General features: G+C 34.9%; 2 long non-coding RNA genes and 1 other non-coding gene across 4 annotated transcripts; all 3 read right to left on the bottom strand.

Annotated features, from left to right (window-relative positions):
• Positions 1–4: 4 nt before the first annotated feature.
• LOC116406310 lies at positions 5–8290 on the bottom strand. Its single transcript, XR_004219337.1, has 3 exons — positions 8229–8290; positions 151–294; positions 5–65 (listed from the first exon to the last, which is right to left on the bottom strand). It is a non-coding gene; the product is annotated as an uncharacterized LOC116406310 (long non-coding RNA).
• An 816-nt stretch (positions 8291–9106) lies between these two features.
• LOC116406309 lies at positions 9107–9929 on the bottom strand. 2 transcript variants are annotated; one of them, XR_004219335.1, is made up of 3 exons: positions 9824–9929; positions 9558–9716; positions 9107–9439 (listed from the first exon to the last, which is right to left on the bottom strand). It is a non-coding gene; the product is annotated as an uncharacterized LOC116406309 (long non-coding RNA). The 2 variants fall into 2 exon arrangements; XR_004219336.1 differs by having other exon boundaries at positions 9895–9929.
• A 258-nt stretch (positions 9930–10187) lies between these two features.
• Positions 10188–17858, bottom strand: LOC105436310 (the record flags this gene model as incomplete). The annotated part of the gene is made up of 14 exons (XR_004219338.1): positions 10188–10540; positions 10634–11038; positions 11174–11464; positions 13038–13202; positions 14003–14083; positions 14185–14279; positions 14449–15005; positions 15154–15247; positions 16012–16103; positions 16227–16371; positions 16788–16895; positions 16992–17114; positions 17418–17460; positions 17550–17858. It is a non-coding gene; the product is annotated as a DNA topoisomerase 2-binding protein 1 (transcript).
• Positions 17859–20200: the final 2342 nt, after the last annotated feature.

The following is a 20200-nucleotide window of genomic DNA, read 5'->3' as shown; positions in this document are numbered from 1 at the left end:
TGTCTACTTTGTTCTACACTCGTCATTTCACCGTCTCAGGCCATCCATTGAATTGGCCACCCAGCCTTGGCATACAAGAGTATGTCTCAGCCTGTTAACAAATACCACTAAAACTAACCAAGACTAAGAAAAAAGTTTTCAAAAAATTACCTAACTTTTAGGTCTTCATGTGACCTTTAAGTTCTTCTGTCTTCTCCTTCAACTCTTTGACAGATTGCCTCTCTCCTCATGAAGCAGAATGAGGAGGAAAGTATAGAGTTTGTACCATCTTAATCGAGTCGTGAGGGATCAATTCTGGGAAGATTTTTAAAGATCAAGCAAGAAATTACAGTGGAAGAATATCAGAATTTATTTGACAAATCAGTAGCACCATTGCCTTTTCTACAAAAGGCTGTCTTAGAAGAAACATTTATGAATGGTTTGAAACCATGGATTAAGGCAGGCATGGAATGTTGGGAACCTATGGGGCTTGCTCAAATGATGAAGTTGGCCCAAAAGATTGAGAACCGAGAAGTGATAAGGGGAGAATCAAGTTTCAAACGTGCAGCGGATGGAAAATTCCAGGTTTCTGCTTCTTTTAAACCTAAAATTCCTGTGATTTCTAATGATAACAAGTCAGAAGGGATTGTTCCAATGCGGATGATTACACTTCGAGGAGTGGCTGGTGAACCTAATCGACGAGAAGGACCACTAAAACGACTTTCTGATGCTGGATTTCAGGCTAGACGTGAGAAAGGTCTCTGTTTTCGTTGTGAGGAATGATTTTTTGTGGGCCATAAGTGTAAAGTGAAAGATCATAAGGAACTTAGAGTTTTAGTTGTTGGGGCAAATGGGGAAGAACTAGAAGTAGTTGAAGAAGAGGATTCAGGAAACTTCTGATTATGGGGTTATTTTGGGGTCTGAATCAGCTGTAAAAGGGAAGGGAATTTGTAAACAAGTGGAACTGCTATTGGGTGAATGGAAGGTTGTGGATAATTTTCTGCCATTGGAATTGGGGGGGAGTGGATGTCATTCTTGGTATGCAATGGCTACATACATTAGGAGTAACCGAAGTAGATTGGTGAAAAATTACTTTGACATTCATACAAAATGGGAAGAAGGTTGTATTAAGGGGAGATCCGAGTCATACGAAGGCTAGGGTGAGTTTGAAGCACATGATGAAGACATGGACAGAACTTGATCAGGGATTTCTGATTGAGTGTGGATCTTTGGAAGGTGGAATGGCATTTGCAGCAATGTATGGGGTTGATGAAGTGCCTACCACTCATTAGTCTATTCCAGCCGTGTTAGCTAAGAATGAAGATGTTTTTGATTGGCCTGGAGAGTTGCCACCACAATGTACCATTGAACATCATATACATCTTAAGAAGGGGACTAATCCAGTCAATGTTCGGCCTTATAGATATGCATACCAGCAAAAGGAGGAGATGGAAAGATTGGTTGATGAAATGATGGCATTTGGCATAAAAACCTAGTACTAGTCCATATTCGAGCCCGGTCTTGTTGGTGAAAAAAAAATGGTAGTTGACGGTTTTGTGTAGATTACCGTGCGTTGAATAGTGTGACCGTTCCAAACAAGTTTCCTATTCCAGTAGTAGAGGAATTGTTTGATGAACTTAATGGGGCTAATATATTTTCGAAGATTGATCTCAAGGCAGGATATCATCAAATTAGAATGTGTAAAAAGGATGTGAAGAAAACAGCTTTTAGAACACACGAGGGACATTATGAGTTTCTTGTCATGCCTTTTGGGCTCACCAATGCACCATCAACGTTTCAAGCTTTGATGAATAGTATCTTTAAACCTTACCTACGCAGGTTTTCTTAGTCTTTTTTGATGATATATTAATTTACAGCAGAAGTTTGGATGAAAATCTTCAACATTTAGAATGGGTGTTAGAGGTGCTGCGAGAGAATAAATTATATGCTAATATGCAGCACAAGTGTGGGTTTGCCAAAATGAAAGTGGAGTATCTTGGCCATATAATTTCGAGCAAGGGTGTAGAGGTTGATCCCGAGAAAATTAGATCTATCAAAGAATGGCCCGTGCCCACTAATGTCCGTGAAGTTTGTGGATTTCTTGGGTTGACAGGATATTATCGAAGATTTGTAATGAATTATGGAAGTGTGGCTGCTCCTTTGACTCAACTATTGAAGAAAGGAGCATATGAATGGACTGTTGCAGCTGCTGAAGCGTTTGAGAATTTAAAGATGGCTACGATGACTCTCCCAATCTTAGCACTGCCAGATTTTTCCTTACCATTTGAAATAGAGACCGATGCTTCTGGATACGGGGTAGGTGCTGTCTTAATTCAAAATCATCGGCCAATTGCTTATTTTAGCCAGACATTAGCTATGAGGGATCGTGCTAAACCAGTTTATGAACGGGAATTAATGGCTGTAGTTTTGGCTGTGCAACGCTGTAGACCTTATCTTTTGGCAGAAGGTTTGTAGTGAAAACTGATCAACGATCATTGAAACTTTTATTGGAACAAAGGGTTATCCAACCTCAACATCAGAGATGGATTGCTAAGCTTCTTGGCTACAATTTTGATGTCGTGTATAAATCGGGACTAGAAAACAAAGCAGCAGATGCCTTGTCTCGTGTCCCTCCTACTGCCCAACTTAATCAACTTACTGTTGAGATCAGTTAAATTGGCAGTCCCCAACACTGAAGTTGACCCTAAATTAGTCCCAGAAATTAATGGGATGGATCTGAATGTCTTGTTCAATGATGAAGATATTCTCCCTATTAAAATTCCCCTGGATTTGCCTAAAGATTTAGTGTCTATAGTCGGCGATTGTGGAATCATTCTGGCTTAAATTAGATGTGCAACTGCCTTTTCCTCCTCCCAGTCATTATTAAGGTTGTCTCCTGGAACACTAAGGGTTTGAACGACTCCTCTAAACGTGCAGCACTTAAAAAATTCATCAACAATTGTAGTCATGATTCAAGAATCTAAGAAGGATACCTTGAACTCGGCTTTTATAAAATCATTGTGGAGTTCTAAGGATATTGGCTGGGATTATGTGGCTTCTGTTGGATCTTCTGGGGGAATTCTTACCATGTGGGACAGCAGTAAAATATCTGTAACAGAGGTCATTAAAAGACGCTTCTCTTTGTCAATCAAATGCCTCACTTTGTGCAAAAAGGTTTGTTGGATCACAAATGTCTATGGCCCTTGTGGTTGCAAAGAAAGGAAATTGGTTTGGTCCGAATTGTCTTCCTTAGCTGATTGTTCGGCCGTGGCCTGGTGCATAGGTGGGAATTTTAATATCACTCGTTGGGCCCGGGAAAGATTTCCTTTTGGCAGAAGTACTAGAGGAATGTCATTATTCAATAAGTTTATTGACATGGTTTCTCTCATGGAAATTCCATTGCAAAATGGAAGGTTCACTTGGTCTAGAGACGGTAGTTCTCCTTGAAGATCATTATTAGACACATTCTTCATAAATCAGATGTGGGATGTTTGTTTTGAAAATTCTCGGGTTTCTCGAAAAGCACGCATCTTCTCGGATCACTTTCCTTTATTCTTGGAGGCTGGTTCTTTTCTTTGGGGTCCCTCTCCTTTTCGGTTTTGTAACAGCTGGTTGGTGTCCAGTGATTCTAATCAGATTATTGTTGAAACAGTGAGCAACTCTAACTTCCAGGGATGGGCTGGTTTCATTCTTCATGAGCAGTTGAGATCAGTTAAATTGGCAGTAAAAGCTTGGAATATTGCTGCGCAAGCTAGCTAAGGTAAAAAAAAAAACAGAGAAATCCTTGATGTCAAAATTAGAAAAATATGATTTTGTGGCTGAGTTGATTGGATTAAATCAAGAAGAGTTGAATTCTAGAGCTGCTTTGCAAGCGGAATTACTTAGTATTTATCAAAATGAAGAGCGTAATTTTATTCAGAAGAGTAAACTCAATTGGCTTTCTTTGGGTGATGAGAATACGGGCTTCTTCCACCGCTTTTTAAATGCGAATAAAAGAAGGAACCTCATAACTGAATTAAAAGATGATGATGGGGTTGTCTCGACTTCATTCCGCGACATTGAAAGGCTTGTGCTGGAATTTTTTGAGTCACTTTATACCAGAATTCCGGGGGACAGATTCATCCCTATTAACAGTAATTGGTCTTGTGTTTCCTCAATTCAGAATGAGGCTCTTGTTACCCAGTTTTCAGTGGAGGAGATCTTTAAGGCATTAAAGGCACTTGGCAACAATAAAGCTCCGGGCCCGGATGGCTTCACAGTGAAGTTCCTAATCACCCAATGGTCTATTTTCAAGGATATCTTCAAATCACTAATGTCTGATTTCCACAGAAATGGAAGATTAAATGCTTGCATCCAAGAAAACTTCATTTGTTTAGTGCAGAAAAAAGAGAATGTGACTCTAGTCAAGGATTTCCGTCCAATCAGCCTTACTACGTTAGCATACAAGGTCGTCGCAAAGGTTTTATCTGAACGTCTAAAACAAGTTATGGATGCAATTATAAGCCCCACTCAAAGCGCCTTTATTGAAGGTAGGCAAATTCTTGACCCAATATTAATTGCTAACGAGGCCGTGGAAGATTATAGGGCAAAACGGAAAAAAGGATGGATTTTAAAACTTGACTTGGAAAAAGCCTTTGATAGGGTGAATTGGAACTTTTTAGAAAAAAATTTATCTTTGAAAAAGTTTAGTTCCAAATGGATATCATGGATAATGGGCTGCCTAAAAAATCCAAAGTATTCAGTCTTCATCAATGGTAAGCCTAGAGGCCGGATAACAGCATCTAGAGGTATCCGCCAAGGGGACCCCCTCTCCCCCTTTTTATTCCTCCTAGTAAGTGAGGTTTTAGGAGAAATCATAAACAAGCTTCATATTAACAGCCAGTTTGAAGGTTTCCTTGTTGGCAAAGACTTGATCCACCTCCCTTTGCTTCAATTTGTCGATGATACTCTTCTCTTTTGTAAGTATGATGTGAAGATGCTCCTTAAACTTTAAAACGTCATTAGATTATTCGAATGGTATTCAGGGCAGAAAGTAAACTGGGAAAAATCAGCCCTTAGTGGCGTTAATGTGGGAGAGGAAGATTTGTTTCAAACAGCAAATCTGATAGGGTGCAAGGTAGAAAAGCTTCCGATTATATATTTAGGTCTCCCTTTGGGAGGCTACCCTCGACAAAAGTCTTTTTGGCAACCAGTCATTGATCGAATTCACAAGAAACTTGAAAGGTGGAAAGGATATAACATCTCTAGAGGCGAAAGACAAACCTTATGCAACTCAGTTCTGGTTAGCCTTCCTACATACTACCTACTTTATTTTCTATACCTGAAAATGTGGCTGCCTCTTTGTTAAAGTGAGTTTTTGGAGTGAAGGAAAATGTCTGCAATACTGCTTGAAAGACAGGGGAAGCAGAAATTGGTGTTCTATATTCTGGTTTACTTATTAGTATTTTGTTGTTCGGAATTTTGGATTAGGAGGTTTTCTTTGTTTGATGTTTGTGAATTATATGTAACGTGACTCATTTTCTGAGGTTCACGGTTTGCTTATGTTGTAAGTTGTGTTTGAATTATCAATATAATAGAAACACTACATCAGTGTTCTATCAGGATGTCATCCTTGGAATGCAATGGCTGGGTAACTGAAGTGGATTAGCGGAAACTCACTTTATCTTTCATACAAAATGAAAAGAATGTTGTTATAAGGGGTGACCCGAGTTTGACAAAGACTAGAGTGAGTCTGTAACACATGATGGAGACATGGACACCATCTGATTAAGGTTTCTTGACAAAATGTCGAGCTATGGATGGAGGAATGACATTTACCGAACTATATGGAATTGATGATGTTCCTACATTTCAAGAGTTACTACCAGCAGACAATTTTGGCTATCCTAAAAATCCAGCAACAAAGAAGTGGGAAGTGCTTGTTAGTTGGAAAGGAATACCACCTCATGAGGCTACATGGGAGAACTGTGATGATTTTACACAAAAGCTTCCTCATTTCCCACCTTGAGAACAAGGTGTCTTTGGAGAGGGAGAGTAATGATAGACCACCAATTGCAATACAATATAGCAGAAGAAAGACAAGTGGAATTGCACGTGCACAGGTGATGGAATTGGAGGAAGTGGAAACCACCTTAGTGGAGACAACAGTTAGTTACAGGGGGAGGTTAAAAGGGAGAGATGGAAGGAAAGATGGGGGTTGGTTAATCAGTTTCTGGAAGTGGAGGGGCTGTATTTTCTAGAGAGCAGAATTACAGAAGTTGTTCAGTTACTTTAATCTTAGAAAGTGTTTTCCATTATCCTAAACGACTTTTGATGTTTGAATGTTTTATTTTATACTTGGTTATTGTCTGTAATAGTACTTGTTTGTTCGGTGTTTTCAAGACTGGTTTGAGTATTGTATTATGTAATAGTTTGGTTGCTTAATGAACAAATAAGAACCATTACTTGGTGTTCTATCAGCTTCTCAATCAAGCATACACATCTCAATAAGGTATTATACATGCAATCAAACAATCACAACATACATACCATTTACTCAAAACGACCTAAAACATGCTCAAAACGACCTAAAACGTGCTCAAAACGTGTCTAACTTTCACTGCAACTTTCAAAACGACCTAAAACAGCTTACGTGCAGGTTCGTAACTCATAACCTACGAAAAAAGTTCAAATATTGTGAAAAAAGCACTACAAGACCCAAAATGGCAACCAAGTGTGTAAGTGCAACAAACTTAGTTCAAACCAACCTAAAACGTGCTCAAAACGTGTCTAGGTATTACTTGAATTTTCAAAACGACCTAGCAAATCCTAAGAGTAAGTTCGTAACTCATAATCTACCGAAAAGGTTGAAAAAGCATTTCAAGACCAAAAATGACAACCATGTGTGTAAGTGCAACAAACTCAATCTAACCTAAAATGTATTCAAAACGTGTGTAAGTATCACTTGAATTTTCAAAACGACCCAGCAATGCTTAAGTGTAAGTTTGTAACTCACAACCTACCAAAATTTCAAAAAGTGTGAAAAAAGTACTTCAAGACCCAACATGTCAATCAAATGTGTTTAAAACTTAGTGTCAAACCAACCTAAAACGAGTTCAAAACGTGTCTAAGTATCACTTGAACTTTCAAAACGACCTAAAAAAGCTTACGTGTAGGTTTGTAACTCATAACCTACGAAAAAAGTTCAAATAGAGTGAAAAAAGCACTACAAGACCCAAAATGGCAACCAAGTGTGTAAGTGCAACAAACTTAGTTCAAACCAACCTAAAACATGCTCAAAACGTGTCTAGGTATTACTTGAGTTTTCAAAACGATCTAGCAAATCCTAAGTGTAAGTTAGTAACTCATAATCTACCAAAAATGTTGAAAAAAGCATTTCAAGACCAAAAATGACAACCAAGTGCAACAAACTCAATCTAACCTAAAATGTATTCAAAACGTGTGTAAGTATCACTTGAATTTTCAAAACGACCAGGCAATGCTTCAGTGTAAGTTTGTAACTCACAACCTACCAAAATTTCAAAAAGTATGAAAAAAGTACTTCAAGACCCAACATGTCAATCAAATGTGTGTAAAACTTAGTTTCAAACCAACCTAAAACGAGTTCAAAACGTGTCTAAGTTTCACTTGAACTTTCAAAACGACCTAACAAATATTCAATACAAGTTCATAAGTCATAACCTAGAAAAAAGTTCAAAATTTTTGAAAAAGACACTCCAAAACCAAAAATGTCAAGTGTGTAAGTGCAACGAACTTAGTTCTATACAAACCTAACAAGTATTCAAAACACGTATAAGTTTTCGAACAACCTAACAACGCTTAAGTGTAAGTTTATAACTCATAACTTACCAAAAATTTCAAAAAGTGTGAAAAAAAATCTTTCAAGACTCAAAATGGAAACCATGGCTGTATGTAAAACTAACTTAGTTTGTAACAACCTAAAAGGTGTTCAAAAAATGTTTAAGTATCACTCGAACTTTAAAAACGACCTAATAATGCTTTAGTGTTACTTCATAACTCATAACCTACCAAAAAGTTCAAAAAATGTAGAAAAAGCACTCCAAAATCCAAAATGGCAACCAAGTGTGTAAGTGCAACAAACTTAGTCTCAACTTTAAAATTAGTGCGAGTTGGGAAATGTATTAACTCAAGCATGATGTACAAACTTGAAACGACTTAAATATTTATTCACCATCACATAAAAACAGTAATTAAATATAGATAACATGTGTAAATAAAGGGAGAACCACCTTTCTAGCAGTAGCTTTAGAGTAAGACCAAACACCATCCTCCTACTTGTAAATCTGCTCGATTGTCTACTTTGTTCTACACTCGTCATTTCACCGTCTCAGGCCATCCATTGAATTGGCCACCCAGCCTTGGCATACAAGAGTATGTCTCAGCCTGTTAACAAATACCACTAAAACTAACCAAGACTAAGAAAAAAGTTTTCAAAAAATTACCTAACTTTTAGGTCTTCATGTGACCTTTAAGTTCTTCTGTCTTCTCCTTCAACTCTTTGACAGATTGCCTTTCTCCTCATGAAGCAGAATGAGGAGGAAAGTATAGAGACAAAAAAATAAGAGACCAATCTTTGAACTTCGGTTCACATTTGCACCAACAGAAACCAGTAAGTTTCTAGATTACTTATTTTCAAAGGTGGTGTGGTTAAGAACGTTATAGCATCAAACTATTTACCGTTCATCTTCGTTTTGAACTATGTAGTTTATATTTTTCGAAAGATAATATAAGCTATCTAAATATTTTTCTGTTATATGTTTCTGCTATATGAGATTCCATACAATAGTACTTTTCATGTCACCCTGTGAGTTTATGGTCATCAGTTCGTTCTAGTAGCACTACGCCTAAAAATAAGTCTATACACTCAATAACAATTGGTTAAATTGTAAGTTTAGTCCTTAATTTTGAGGTCTGTATCTATTTGATCTCTAAAATTTCAATTCTGTATGGAAAAATCCTAAACTTGAAACAGTATCTACTTGGTCCCTAAACTTTCAATTTTGTGTCCAATAAATCTATGAATTTTCAATTATGTTTTTAATAGATCTAAATTTACCCTGTATAACAGAACCTATTAAATGCATGAATTTAAAATTTTGAGACTTGGTTACACAAAATTGAAAGCATGCAGATCTTTTAGACACTTTTGGAAAGTTAAGCAATCAAGGAGACACAAAGTTCAAGGGACTAAACTTGTAATTTAGACATGATAATAACAATGAAATAGCTATATACCATATCTTCAGAAAGAGGAAATTCAATGCAAATGATAAATCGAGATAGAATACAAACCTTATCTCCTGGGGTTGAATTGAAATCGCCAGCCAAAAGTACTGAGGGTGTGCATTCAAACTTTTCAGCAACTAAAGATTTGAATCGAGCTAGGCGTGATAAAAGATACTTAGCCTGAGCGAGCTTCACATCAGCCCATTCTGGATCCCTGTAACAAAATATCCATTTCTTTACATATTGGATGGATAAGATGTTCTTCAATACAGCAGGTCCTAAAAGCAATCATATAGACTTTACAGATAAGGGCAAAGGAAACTAGAAAGTACAATTTTACCAACAAAGATGGGTGTTGGCTAGAATTACAACATGATGAAAAGGCTGCCCAAGTTTGAAAGCAGCCATAATCCCAACGCAATCACGTTTTAATCTTACTCGGGGATCGTTAGGATCCCCACGATCGGCTACGGTGGTTTTTGATGATGAACCTAAATTCGCAGGTTTGAACAATTAGCTCTTATAGTCCATGGCAAAGTAAGTCAGCTACACCAAAAATAAAACATCAACATTTGTCTTAAAAATGAATTGAAAATACCAAAAAAGATAAACCATGGGCAATGCTCCTCTCAATTCTACAAACTAATCACAACAGCTGAATGAACATACTGTGAGTGAACTTTCTTCTGGGGAAGGAAAAGGGGAGTTCTTCAAGTTCTTCAAAGACATGGCTATGAAAATCCCGTAAAAATAGTTTAGAAGGAATTAGAACACAAGCACACAGATGCATGTAATAATAGATTAGGTGGAGTGGGAACCAACGATAAGATACTAAAGTCTATCACTAGATACTATTTAAATGCAGATGCATTTAATAACTTTTTCTTTTCTAAAAAAAAAAACTTAATTTTCATTTAGAAAAAATGAAAGAATAAACGGACATAAAAAAGAAAGCCCACAAAAAGAACCAAAGTGCAAAAAAGGCTCCAATAAAGAGATAAGGTCTAGCAAATAATAACAAAACAAATGTCCCAGAAGAAACAAAGAATTCAGTAAGGGATCAAACATCGCAATAAGGACTCTCACACCCTTTGACGATTCTGTTCTTTCTCTCGCTCCACCAGAATGTAATAATGAAACCTAAAGGCTGCTTTTGACTCAGTAAAACAGACAAAGAAAAAGAAATTGTCCTCGTACGACTAACTGCTTTGGATGTAAGAGCTAAGAATGGCCATGTCCACTAGTTAGTTTAAACCTAATAGAAGGATACACTTTTGTCGCAGCCAGTCTTTCCAGGTGACTTCTGATCTTGAATCTTAAAAAGAATGGAAAACAAAAGGATTTGAAGGAAAAAATAAAAATAAAAATGGAATGAAGTAATGGAATTGAAGCTCAAACCAGATTTTACCTTAGTTGTCTGCTCCAACAAGTCCTCGATTGCGGAAGCGACATCAGGAACGTGTGAAGTTACTACAGAAGATTTTGATGTAGTTTGTTTTGTGGAATTCAAATTGCAGTCAGATTGAGTGGAACTGTTTCCAACAAAAACTGAACGCTTTTGTATGGCTTCGTCAAATAACTTGCGCCTTCTTTTAGTAGAACTTATTCGTTCAGCTGCTCCTATAGAGCTACTGTTAGTTCCAGCTGATTGGTCTCTCAGAATGGCAGAATGGATAGGAAACTGGGATACGCTTTCATTGGCTATCATTGGGGCAGCTTGAGTAGGAAATTGGCTGACAGTGCACAAGCATGTCACTCTGTCTTGAGCTGTAACTTCTTTTGGGCGATACAAATCAAGAGAAACAATCTTTCTCTGAAAATTTTGTATTCAAACAAAATCATTCCATATCTAAGAGAAGAAATATAAACACAATGGGTCTAGAATTCTATCAGGATATGCATGTATATGAACATATATAATTGAAAAGCAACAAAATCGCAAAGTTCCTTGTCTGACACACTCATATATCCATTCAGCTGTAATGCATTGTTTCCCCCATTTACAAGCAGCCTCATACTTTGTCCCATCCGTGAACTTGCATATTAGATGGGTTACCTTCTTTGTCAGCTTCTCCACAAACTTGGCCCCAAGTACAAAACACAAATTTCTTAACAATACTCTGTCTTTATCATCATATTGTGAAACACAAAACCGTATGTTTTCAAATCCAGGCAAAGGGACACAACAAGGAAGAGGAGAATAGAGAATGTGCCCATTGGTATCCCACAAACATCCATCCTTCATAACGAATTTATTTGAAATAGTCAGTAACAAATAAAAACAAGATAAATATTCAATTCTCATTTCAAATATCGGTTTAAGATATTGAACATAATTAAGTTACGGAATTAATAATAATATAAAATTAAAAATAAAATTCATCAGTAGTATCAAATTTCATCAATAATTGCAGTTTCTACTCCGGCTATCCATTCAAAATTGGCTTGAAAGCCGTAATTTAACGCATTTAACAGAAGTTTGCATCAATACTTTCTCAATTCCTCCAGAAAAATATTTAAGAAGCATCTATTTGTTTGGCACAGGGATGGAGTGCAAACCTTTGGAGTTCAAGGGACAGTCATAGAAAGACTTCTTCAAATTTCGAACTCCAATTAATTTTGTCGATAAAGAAACCTCTCACACTATGATAGCATTCATATTTCCAAAATGTAGACAGAGTGAAGAAAAAAGAGAACAACCAAATATGTTTTCTAAGATAGACCACCCTTTTCTTTTCCAACCAACCTTAATGGATAGTCTGAGAAGGTAAATTTATGTTACCACCTTCCCCTAAACATTAAAAGGTCAAAATGATAGAACTGATTGAATCTCCATTTTTCAATTTAATAGTATCCACCATTTTATGCCAATTGTTCTATACAGATGCAGAGTTAGGGAAACAAGTAGCAGATCAGAAGCAGAATGAGTCATGGACCAGCCACATCTGGTGGCCCAAAGGGAAAAAATAAGGGTGTGACCATTTGATTGTGTGATGCCAGTTGAGGACAAGATCACGGCCATCACCTCGTCAGAGACATTTCTTCTTGAAAGCACCAACAAAGCTGGGATGGCAGAGACACTTGGTGACTCAGTCACTATCACTCAGGACAAGAACAAGATCAACATCAACTTCAGTAGCTACTTCTCCAAGAGGAATCTTAAATACTTGGCTAAGAAGAATTTCAAGAAACACAACATTTGAGATTGGCCTTGGAGTTATTGCTTCAAACAAGGAGATGAATGTCTATGAATTGAGATACTTTAACATCGCCGAGAACAACGGGCGAGGGGAGAAGATTCAAGTCCTATATTTTGGTAGCGCCATTTGAGGTAGGATCAGTTCTAGCAGCCCTCTTCATCTAAAGGCTGTTTTAATTTATATTCCCATACCTTGTCTGCTTTTCCTATACATCAGCAAGAGTTCTCGAGTCCAACTCTAATTTACTTTTGATGATTTATTAACTATAAATCTTGCTCATATATTCCCCTTCTTTTAGTTGGTTTGAGGATACCTTTTTTTACGCTGGGAGAACAGTTGTTGTAATCTTAGAAAACTGATGTGTGTTTGGTTTTGGAAAAACTAGTATCCATCCTTCATATTATAAGAGCGTGGCTAACACAAAACTAAAGTCCCTCAAAATTCAAAACTCCAACCCAAACACAATCCAAACTTGCAGTGGCTAAATGAAACAAAATATGCTATTCAACCTTGTGTGGACTTTTATGTCCAAAAAGGGAAACACAAACAAAACCCAATAGTAGAGTTCTAAAACAGAAATCACAAATAAGACAATTAATTATTATAGTTTACCTCTAAACATGATTGAACCCAATGACTTGACACGTAAGTACTATGAACGTCTGTACTCCTTGGTATCCCACCATGACATTCAACAGTGAAGTGCACTTTCTGCTTCATGTGATCTTCAACAACCTCGCCTCCCCCTTGATTTATCCATTCAACAATTTCAGCTCTCTAGTAGGAGAATTTCAAATATGATCTCAGAATATACATAAAAAATATTTGGGATTATGGAAGTCAAAAGTTGATGTACGTTTGTTAGTGTTCAAAAATAAAATGGAAAAAAATTTGAAGGCATATTCCTCAAATGAAAAATGAAATCGTAATTACTTCACATGATAAATGACATTTGGCATTATCTTAAATTTTTTAGGAAAAATACTCCCCAAGTTTTGAAGAACACATGTGTTTGGTTCCTAAGTTTTAAAAATGTACACTTTTTAGTCTCTAGGTTTAAAAAAATAGGCCCACTTGGTCATGCACCTTTTTAGTCTCTGAGTTTATAAAAATTGGTTTAGAAAGTCCCCAATATAACTTTATACATTTTTAAGGTAGAATAACTTCTTCTAAAAATTGGTTTTGAGAGTCTCCAATACAACATTGAGAACTCAAGGATTAAAATAGTACATTTTGAAAACTCAAGGACCAAATAAACCTATTTTTATAAAATTGGGGACTAAAAAGGTCATTTTTCCATTTTTTTTTATATCATTCTCTTAACAGGATCCGATTGTTAAAGAAACGGTAGATCTAGAATCCTACCTGCACCATTGACTTGCTTTTAAAATCATGGAGTTGGAGCACTAATGAACTACTCTTTACTCAAGTCAACTGATATTGAATACAGGGCTCCTACTTTGTTATTTTTTAAAAAATGGATGCTATTTACCACAATAATACATCTAAAACCTAAAGTGCATAGTGTACATTAATCATGTTGTTTGAAATAAGAGGAAAGAATCTTTACAACATACCCGATCTTCTCGAAAGGAACTAGAAAAACAAAACCATGAAATCACGCCCCATCTTTTCTTGACTCTTGTTTGTACCATTTGCTACACATTGTTGGCTTTTCTGGGATAATTTCATTTTCCTGTCTCCATTCACTTTTTTCTTCAATTCTTTCCACTGCTATTGACGTCTTTCCAATGTTAACATGAATATTTCCTTCTGACACATTTGATGGCACGATTGGATGAACATTTGGAACTTTATTCCGATCCATAACAATGGTGCTCATTTTACTAGATGCTGCAAAGTAAACAGCCAGAAAATTTAGAACAAGACAAACAGGCTAGGGATCTCCAAACAAATATTAGTCATGCATCCAGATGAAATGTGCAGTTATTCTGCATGATGGTAGTTTAAGATTGCTATTCAAAAGACAGATAGCTTAGAATACGAGTCTTGCATATCAAACCTTTAGGAATAAGTTCATCATCTGCCATGTGTCTACCAAGAATAGGGATCTCCTTCTTCTGACGATCACAATCTTCAAGCCAGTTGCTATTATGTGTGTTAATTTGTCATTGAACAACATGTATCGGAAGCCTCCACCTCTGAGAATCATATTTACAATCTTCTGCATCTCAGAAGCTTCAAACCCAACAACTTTTATTCTACATGCTGACAAATATAGGTCGTTTTCTTCAGACGGAAAGTCATTTGCAAGGTAATTAACAGTGTTTTCTTCATTCCTTCCCATCGCGACTGGCACTTCAACATCAACCTCATTTATAAAATGAGAAGCATCTGAAAACATAGGCGTGCTCTGTGAAAGAGTAACTTCAACATCCATGTCTGAAAACCAAGGACCAGCAACTGCTGTGAATTTTGAATCGGCAAGAAATGAGGACGGTACAGCTGAGTTCACAATAACCTTTTCTTGGCCATTGTGAGCAGTCAAGCAAACCCTTGTCAATTTATTTTAAGTTCCAGAAACGCTACCAACACGGTACAAATCCTCATTAAGACATCCTATCAATTAAAAACGAGGATAAAAGGATTTGAAACAAGTTAGAAACTAATAAAATTATTTGACAAATAACTGCCAACTTATTTGACAAATAACTGCCAACAATTCAAATATCATATCGGTCTTCAAATATACAACCCGAACTACTACCTTTTCTGGCTATGGACTGATCAAACCATTTCCAAGTAACAATATTGATACGGCCCCACGTTCGTGCAACCTTGTACTTGTCACCTTCAGGAGCTTACTTAACCATTAAAGAAAACCTCTTATTCAAACAAGAATATTTAATACCAATAAGTAAACATTCTATGCAACTATTTAGAAATGGATTGTCTATGCAAGCAGCATGCTTGCAATGGCCATACAAATAAACGTTTGTGAGTGTGGTTAGTCATTCCCATCACTTAACCTCAACTAGAAACTAGAGAGATTGTCAAGGGACAAAAAGTGATCAATTTTGTTCTTGGATGAGGCCGTACCTCATTCGTGTCAATCTCACATCCTTTTAGGATTGTTCTAAGAGATATGGAAAAGAAAATATAGCCATTAAAGATCATTAAAAGAATAGTTATCATCATAAGTGAATCGCCTAACAATGGGAAGGGTCATTACTACCGGAAGAGAAGGAATAATGAATGATTGAGTTAATAATCATATAATCAGTGTTGATCCAATTTCAAATAAATAAGGTACAAGACTTTTCCTTGGTAAAATTTAAAGAGACTAATGCTCAAAATACAATGAAACAAACTAAAGCAGTTGCAACTATTACGGTCAAATACTGCCAATAATAGCACTTGAAAAGAAATAGAGGCCCTTATGAAAGATCCCAAGACATATTGTTCAAAGTTAATTTTTTTAGTAGTATTTATTATCCCTATCCATTTATTCTGTAACTTAAGCTGCAGTAAGATGTTTTTCCAGCACATAAATTTGAGTGCTTCAAACAACAAGAAGTGAAAAGATCAAAAGTAACGCCAAGAAAAAAAAATGCAAAAAGGATATATCACATATCAAATGTGTACACTTTCTTGTGAGATCGGCAGAATATCTTCCACCATTTTGCAAGATAAGCTTTGCCATCTCCTTGAGCTCACCTGAGACCCAGAATTGATGGAACTAACACAATTTTATCGGATGTCCCCAAGAGGACCATAAATAAGAAGAAATACAAGAAAACAATTTTCTCTAAGAAGAAATAAAATATTATAAAACACAACCTGCAGGAATTCCAGATACCGAAATATTCAATCCAGAAAATGGAAGGACCCGATATCCCTCCTGAGGCACAACACGATGTTCAATCCAGCATTGTTGTAACCAAGAAAATGACACGATTGGTTTCTTTGAAATGTTTAGTGCCCACTGAAAACAGAGAAAATAATATGAAAGTATCTGTCAAAACCTTTGCAGTAACATTTCAGGTAGAATAAAACTAAAAACCATTATTAAGTCTATTACGCATTTAACAATTAAATTAAGGGAGAATATCAATTTACACCCCTAAACTGTAGAGATTGTATCAATTTAAACCTGGCTTTTGTTAGTGTATCAATTTACGCCCTCTATTACATTCATTTTTGAAAAATTTCGTGTGAAACTTATGGTTATATCAATTAGATCAATTTAAAGGTAACCGTGATTAAAGGTCTAAATTGATTGAAAAATGAATTTTGTGGAGTTTAATTGACTCAAATCTTATGATTCACGTGATATTCATGAAATGGTCTAAATACACATACATATCACGTCAAGAAAATCGAAAGTTCAAGCAACATGACCTTGTATTTCGCAGCCAAAGCATTCTTCACGATAACAAAACTGACATCTAGTGATGCTTTCGTATGCAATACTCCCCCCATTGCACTAACTAACTTCCCTATCTCAACCTGCAATGCAATTTTGTGTCATTAGTTCTACAAAAATAAAATTACTAATTACTAATAAGAAAAAAGATGGGTGGACTAGGAACATTTGCAACGTACCTTTTCATCTTCCTGAAAACCGGATGCCAAGATTTTCACACCATCCATGGCAAGGCAGCAAGTATAACCCTGTTGAGGAAGAGGTCTGTGCTCTTTTTGCACATGACATCACGCACTGAGGACCTTCCCAACAGAAATTCAAGTTGTCAGCGACGCACCAAATCCCCGGCGTCGGACTGAAATGAGAATTTCAAACAACTATGTTTGGCTATTCGGAAAGAGAGAGCAGTGAAGTATATATTACTCGGCTACTGCGTACATGCAGCATGCACTGACAAATATTAACTGCAATGCGGTAACTATACATTTGACAAATTAATGGAGACATTCAATTTCCTGTTAATCTCGTTCTCCAGTAAAAAATTCTCTCCAATTCTATTCCGCAAAAGAAAGAAAGAAAAGGCTGGAACTACAAATTAACTATACCTAACAAGTTGCATCCCTTGGCGCGAAGATCCTCGAACTTTGCCTGAAAGCAGGAATCAACAACCAATAAACACATCGCCAATCCGAAGTAGCCATATAAATTGAACAAGAAATGGATGAGACGTTTGGTACGTGATCGGCGGAGGAGATAACATGATAGTCGTTAGGGGCGTTTTGAGAGGGATCGCAACAGAGGAAAACCTCAGCCCCATTCTGCTTGAGAGCGTCGTGAAAAGGATCGAACATCTCCGAAGCGACAAGATTACGAGAGACGAACACATTAGCTCCAGCAAATGGTTTGGGCTTCAGAAGTTGGAGAGTTGCTTCGATTACTTTCTGTGTCGATGGAAGTCCGACGAGAGAGAGGATTTTGTGAGAAATTGGAGGGATGAAAGATTGAGAGTGTGAATGGCTGAAGGGTTTTGTGAAAGGAAGTTGAGCCTATCCAGTGCTTCGCGTTGGTGTCTAAAAAAATTTCCAAAAACATACTTTTAAATAATAATAGCAATTTTAAAGTTAAAAAATGACCAAATGAAAAAAAGAAAAACAATAAATAAGAATTTGCAAAAACCCAAAATACCATTAAGTAGATAAAGTGTAAACTACCCTAAAATATAATAAATACATTTTTTTTTTATTTTTCGTTTCTCATCTTCCATTTTCTCTTCCTTCATATCCATTTTTCATTTTTGATCTCATCTTTCTCGAGTGGACAAAGCCTAATCTTTCCACCTTGAAGCGGCAACCTCCAATCTCTACCCTCTTTCGTTTGAAGTTTGAGGTTTATCTTCAACTCCATCATGCATTTTAAAAAAGAAACTTCATCATGCATTTTCAAAAAAAATAATATAAACATTTGAAGCATGCAAATATTATCTCATTTTTCATCTTCTATCTTTGATTTTCAAGTCTACAACCTACAATCTCAAACGCTTGGAGTGGAAAAACAAAAACCTTCACTCCAAAAATTTTTAATATGAATTATTAAAAACACAAAAAAGAATATCTTGTTTTGTTGTTTATGTCTCAATCTACAAAATTTAGGAGTATTAATATTAGAATAAAATTTATAATCTACCTAAATTTTGTCAAGTAAAATCTTTAATTAAAACAAATATAAATTCAATATATTTTTATAAATATTTTCAAAAATTCAAAATTTTGATAAATATTTTCTAAACTAATAATATCTATCTAAATAGAATCTATAATTAAAACAAAATATAAATTCAATATATTTTTATAAATATTTTTAAAAGTTCAATATTTTTATAAATATATTATAAACAAACATTATCTTTCACAATTTTCCAAATAAAATCTATAATTAAACAAAATATAAATTCAATGTATTTTTTTAAATATTTTAAAAGGTTAATCTTTGAGAAGTTCTCGACGGTTAAAAAGAAAAAAAGATAGAATTGATTTGTTATTTATTGAGAAGAACGCGAATAAATAAGAAAAACTAAGAGAACTTTGCTTTCCCTCTTAATAGCTAGACTACGTCAAAGAGTACTGCTTTCTTAGCTCAATCCCTTATAAAAATATTTTAACTTCATATTTGTTTTAATTAAAGATTTTACTTGACAAAATTTAGGTAGATTATAAATTTTATTCTAATATTAATACTCCTAAATTTTGTAGATTGAGACATAAACAACAAAACAAGATATTTTTTTTTGTGTTTTTAATAATTCATATTAAAATTTTCATAATATTAAAAAGATACAAAAGTTATCTTCCTCGTCTCTTATAAATTTTTTTGCTGATTTTTAAATATATATATATATTTATATTAATTATTTAATAAAATTTGGGAGATTTTATACAAAAACACAATATCTTATGCTATTTTATTGGAAAAATAAATTAGGATCTAATATGAAAACTAATTTTAATTTTTAAATTATTAAGGATCAAAAGATTCAACTTATTTTGAAACAAAAAAAGGGTGAGGTTTAATTTCCAAATAATAAAAAAAAATTGAGATCTTCGTACAAAAACTAATTTTAATTTTCAAATTCAAAATTTAAAAGTAAATTAAGATCTAATTAGAAAACTAATTTTAATTTACAATTTATTAAAGATTGACGAAAAGATTAAGATTTAGCCAATAAAAATTAATAATATGATTATTTTGAAATAAAAAAATGAATAAAGTTGTTAAGAACTTTAATAGTGGTGAAATAAAAAAATGAATAAAGTTATTGATATTTTTTTAATCCCGAGATATTAGGAAGAGGTTAGGATATGATTCTCTACCTTATTAACACGCATACTCATAATTGCATATCATAAATTAATTATAATGAAAAACTTTGATAAACTCAGAACTGTCTATTGCAAATTAATTACACATAAAAGACTTTTGATAAGACCGCAGTATATTGAAATAATTACACTTTTAAACTAATATCGATAGAAATTATAATTTAAGTAATGTTATTAAGTCAAATGAACATGGTTTAAAAATCTTCCTAAACACAATTAAACTAATTGTTTTTATATATATATAATATGCTATATTTTTAGAATAAGTTAATTATAATTTAATAAGAATAAGAAACATTGGAAAACAAACAAATAAGCAAGTTCTCACTTGAAAAAAATGACAATAAAATTTTAATTCAAAATAATAAATTGGTTATTTTGGTGGTTGAGCTCAATGTTATTTTGGTATTAAAACGTTGTTTTGAAATAAAATCAATGGTTGAAATTCTTCTAAATTCAAAATAATAATTGGGTTATTTTGAAATTGCGTTTTAAAATCAATAGTTGAGATT

The sequence above is a fragment of the Cucumis sativus genome, unplaced genomic scaffold (assembly GCF_000004075.3).
Source record: "Cucumis sativus cultivar 9930 unplaced genomic scaffold, Cucumber_9930_V3 scaffold85, whole genome shotgun sequence".
Taxonomy (NCBI): Eukaryota; Viridiplantae; Streptophyta; class Magnoliopsida; order Cucurbitales; family Cucurbitaceae; genus Cucumis; species Cucumis sativus.
This window is presented reverse-complemented; position numbering and strand designations above follow the sequence as displayed.